The 5,285-nt window shown below is 35.6% G+C and overlaps 1 long non-coding RNA gene across 1 annotated transcript; it reads left to right on the top strand.

Moving 5' to 3' along the window:
* The first annotated feature begins 1,139 nt into the window (after positions 1-1,139).
* LOC108379555 (uncharacterized) lies at positions 1,140-3,272 on the top strand. Its single transcript, XR_001849490.1, has 3 exons — positions 1,140-1,153; positions 2,909-2,914; positions 3,191-3,272. It is a non-coding gene; the product is annotated as an uncharacterized LOC108379555 (long non-coding RNA).
* The last annotated feature ends 2,013 nt before the right edge of the window (positions 3,273-5,285 follow it).

Below are 5,285 nucleotides of genomic sequence, written 5' to 3'. Positions count from 1 at the left end.
TTTCAAATAATTTAAATTTAAAGTGTTCTTAGGTTCTTTTTATCCATTTCTTTGATTAATATATGCACACAATACTTCTAGAGTAAAATATGAGCATTATGAGCACCTTCTAAATTTATACTTTGAAACGCAAAGTTTGGTACCAGCACCTCTTTCGGTAAGAGGAAAAATTTTGGAATGTGCCCCAAACCCTAACTCGCAAAAAAATTTTTTGCACCACTCTAATGTATGTACATACATACATGCATACTTACATACATACATACATGTACGTCCATGCGTATAAACATAAAAACTTGCAGATTTATATTTTTCGTTCTTTAAGAACTTTTTTATTAACAAAAAAACGCGCTAGTTAGCACCTTTTTATTATTGTATGTACATAATTTGTTTGCAGAAATCGCATAAACAACAGTGAAACAATTTTGTATACAAAAAAAATATATATTTTTTTAGTAGTAGGTATTTCAAAAAAACGTATGCTTACTTAAGCTTTGCATTAACTCAACGCCTTACGTATTTAGTGTAAGCAAGTCTAAAATAAACACTAGCAGAAATCTAAGGCATATGGTTTTTTAAGGAAAAAACAATGACAATGCTAAGGTCTGAATGCACATACCAAGGGCGTAACCAGGATCTTATCTAAGGGGAACGAACGAAATATACATACTTGTTAATTTTTTGATATATTTTTTAATCATTTTAAGCGTTTTTCGAGTTTTCTATGGACGCTCATGAGTCATAATTCAGAAAGCCTTTCTCCTCCTGTTGTTCTTCTGAGCCAGGTTTTTACTCTACGAAGTGTACTAAACGATCGCTGTACAGTCTCTGTTGTGCATGGAAAAGCGCTCAAAATGGAAATACACCTACATATTTATCGCTTCAGCATCCTTCAAATCTTTTTGGACAAGTTCTTTTTCTGTTTTTTCCATAAATTGTACCAAAGAATGAGTTCACTGCCCATAACTAGGATCATAAATCTGTTGAAAATGCATCGCGTTATTTCGTACCTTTTCACTAGAGCATTTAAGTTCTATCCAGAATTACAGCGGACGACGGTAAAGCGGTTTGCGGTAAGTGAACAGCTGAACAGTTGCCGCAATGAAATCCGTCAGAGTAAACACATTTGCGGAGCATGATTCAATAATAACAGGTTTGCTCAAAAAACAGTTGTCTCGCTCCGTCTTGACAAAATCGGCTCCCTTAGCAAGGCACTGTGTGTGGGTTCGTGTGTGTGTGCAAAGCTTTTGTAAAGCTAAGTGTACACGGTAGAGAAAAAAAGCGAAATTTAGACAAAAATCTCGCTAGAGACGTGTAAACACTCAATAGAGCTCTGCGAGAGACTCACCTACAAAGCCTATAGCTAAGTGTACACGGTAGAGAAAAAACGCGAGATTTAGACAAAAATCTCGCTAGAGACGTGTAAACACTCAATAGAGCTCTACTAGAGATGGGCGCGGGATAGCGGGACCCGCGGGACCCTCGGTACTGATTTAAAATTGGCCGGGATGGGCGTTATCGGGAAGATCTGTAAAAATATGGCGGGCGGGACAGGACCCAAATCCTTTCCCGACACTCCCGATAAAACCGCAACCCCCGCAAATTCATAAAATCATAATTAAAAACGATGTTTGAAATATGCACTCCGAAAGTTATTTAATTGAGACGAAAACGAAAAGCAAAGCAAAACAAAATCGGGAGATGCCAGATCTTTCATTATTATTTGAAATTAATTCGAAAGACATGAACATTTTTATCAACCTTCGATCGGTTTGTGAACCACGCCACACACGTTGAAATCTCAACCGTCGTTTCAATTTGTGGTCCGTTTGTAGCCTGCTTTAGAGATATATATCGGGACCCGCGGTACAACTCTGAAAAACGTCGGGATGGGCGGGTTCTGGACTTAAAAATCGAATTTCGGGATGGGCGGGATCGGGATTAAATATTTAGTCCCGTGCCCATCTCTAAGCTCTACGAGAGAGTCACCTACAAAGTCTATGTGAAAGTTATTTAGCGAGACTTTTTCGCCGTGTACACAGTCCAACAAAGCTAGATCCAAAACTTTACGACAACTCTACGCTCTATTTAGCAAGCTAAATAGACTTTTTGCTCTACGGAGACGTATAGTAAAGTCTTGACAATGAACTTCATTACAGATTGTTAAATTTTGAAATGGCTACGACATTAAGTCGTATATTCGATACAAGCACACAATTTAAAGTGCAATTAGAATGTAGCCAAATAATGTACCGGGAATCATCCTCTTATTTTCATTGGTATTTCAATGGCTTTTCCAATAGCCTCCGTCCTTTGCAAAGGGCCATAATTATTGGTTAAAACATAAGGGGTATTCACAAATTGAGCAGGTGGTCTGGCACTCTGGCAACAGTCGTTGCATGAGATATCTGCTGTTTTGTCAGAGCGCCAGGCCACTTGCTCAACTTGGTGAATACCTACATACATATATATAGTAGTTTGGCTGGAACTGCTCGGAGAAACTCCTTTCATGGGAATTTTATATATTAAAGGTTGTTTGATGCGAGTCCAAAAGTACACATAGTACCCAAGAGAGAGGTTGCCATGTTTAATTTATAAAAAATAGGTACATTTGTCTACTTTTAGGTACCTACAATTTTTTTCGGCAAATAAGTATAATTCGAAAATTTAATTCTTGTACATATTGCAAAAATGTATTTTACGACGTCAGAAAATAGGTGAATGCTGTCAAATCGACGAAGGGTTAGCGCTCCGCTGATGGCGCCAACTATATTTTCTACATCGTGACTTTGATACAAATACATATATACATACAACAAGCGTTGACAACAATTCGAGATAGAAAACTAACTCTAGGCGAGAGATAACTCTTGTCTACCGTGTACACAGCTTGTAGAGTACGTGATAGATAAAAGTTGAGATTTCTCTATATTGTGTCTAGCTAGAGTGAATATCTCCTAGAGTTGCTCTACCGTGTAAACTTAATTGAGAGAGGAGATTTTTATTTCAGTGAAACTCTCGAGAGATTTCCCTACCGTTTACGCTTAGTTTAAGGGAGCTAAGGGAGTGTCAAAACTCTAATGTCACTAATGAGCAAACCTTTAATTATTGAATCATGTTTGCGGAGCACGACGGCTTCCGTCAATACATGGTACAATGAAAACAGGTTCGGGTACAGGTATAAAAACAGGCCAATTTGACGTCAAATCTACAAAAGTCAAAGTTTTCGGGAGAGTAAAAATAAAAATAAGCGTGTGTAAGGAAAAATAAAATATAATTTTTACTGGTTGACGTTTTTAAATAAATTTGAAGTTTAATTTTATTTATTTATTTTCTTTAGTTAAAACTTGTTTGTTTTTTCTGTCTTTGATTTATGAGTTGCAGTGTTGTTGGAGGGACTTTCCGGCATAAGAGTCATAGTAACAGCACTTGGCATCAAACGTGCCTTTCCTGTACCTCCCGGTGCATTTATAAAATCGGCTGCTTTAAAATGTTTAACGCACAGCAAGGCATTTCGCTGCACTCGGCCCCATAGCTGCTTTCGCAACGCTCCTTACGCTATGGACATTGAGGCACGTTCAAAAAATTAGTGGTATCTGATTTATATTTAACATCACATAAAAAGAACGCTTCAGGTGTTGCATTTTTAACACATACACTAAGTATAAACCGCACAAAACTACAAAAATTTAAATGTTAATTAAAATTTGTTTTTAACGAACATAAAAAAAAAAAAAAAAAACGACATGATATTTAAAGCGTAACGAAATATAGGAACTAAAAGAAAACCATGTTGAAGTTTAAAGGTTTGGTTCTCATGAGAGCAACGTCATTTTGGCCGCTACCTGTATTTATGTGCCTTGCCGTCAATAGTCATTTTAATTTGAAAATTTTAATTAAAATTAAATTTTTTTTCGGTACGGGCATGTATGTACGTATGTAGATTTTCTGGAAGAAAAAATGGATGAAAACATTGGCAAACTTGTGAAAATAATAAAAATTACTACAATCAACACTCAATCAACATTGTGCGGTCCCCGCTGGGCCATAAAAATATAAGTAAATTTAAATAAACTGAAAAACGTCGGTGGTAAAAACGCTGCCGCCGTAATTATTGACCATTCCATATGCCTTTGCGAGTTTTAATTTTGACAGCGGTTAACCGTCGACCGCTTTACCGTCGTCCGTTGCAATTGCGTTGTAGGGCAACGCTTGTTTTCTTTCCGTAGATCACAAAACTGCAGCTACATGTGTATTTATTTTCATTTTTAAAATGATCGCGTGCTAAAGTTCTGAAAGATTTTAATTCAAAGAATTTTGTAGGTGATTTATGTTTTGGCGACCGAAAATGTCCCATGCAAGTTAAATTCCTAACCAAATTGCGTTGGTTAATTTCCTTCTTCACAATTTTAAAATTTCCTAAAAACATCTTACTTATTTGTTGCTTTACAAATTTTCCCTAAATAATTCGGCTTTCGAATATTTTACTAAGAATTTTATATAATTGTTTCTCTCTTCTTTCATCTATATTTTCGTAGCTGATGGCAAATATGCAGCCAAATAGCTAATAGCTTAAACTCGGTTTAACTGAGCCAGATTGGGCGTTTAAACTTAGTTAAAACTATGTTTAAATTTTACTCAAGAACGGCACACTGTGTTTACACTTAATTTAAAGGACAAACAGAATTAAAAAAAGAAACTAATTATACATGTAGCCAATAAACATTTAGGTTTGAGTTTAAATTTAGGTTACTTTGAGAACCGAGGTACTTCTCAAATCATCAACATTGTTTTTTCAATCGTGAAATCATGCCTACCCAACAAAAGGGAATTTTTTAAGGAAATAGTTATGTTTCACAACTTGAGAAAAAATGTATTTCTAAACTTGTTCTCCAGTTGGTCCGAAATGTATGCTTGCAATACTGAAATAAAAATGAAATATATAAGTAGTTTTCGATTTTAATTTGAAACGCCACGAACAAATTTCTAATCGGGCTTTAATTTTTCTTACTTTCTAAGAATAATTTGTATAACTGTACAGACTTAAAAACGTCTGCAAAATTATCTTCGATATCAACTTGAGAGTTTTCTCCAAGGTTTGAGAACATTTGAAGAACGATGTGAGCCATCAACTTGAGAAATAAAAATTTCCCAAAGGTTGAACAATTTGTTTGATGTTTATTGGGTACAATACATATCCTACTAAAGCGAGATTGATTTAGAGTTTTTTTTTTAGCAGCGGGAAATGAGCAAATAAACTCAACACTTAACAAAGTTCATCGCAA

The sequence above is a fragment of the Rhagoletis zephyria genome, unplaced genomic scaffold (genome assembly GCF_001687245.7).
Source record: "Rhagoletis zephyria isolate East Lansing unplaced genomic scaffold, Rhagoletis_zephyria_1.1 Rzeph_scaffold_16657, whole genome shotgun sequence".
NCBI classification, from domain to species: Eukaryota; Metazoa; Arthropoda; class Insecta; order Diptera; family Tephritidae; genus Rhagoletis; species Rhagoletis zephyria.
The sequence above is the reverse complement of the archived record's forward strand: the minus strand, read 5'-3'. Positions and strand labels throughout refer to the sequence as shown.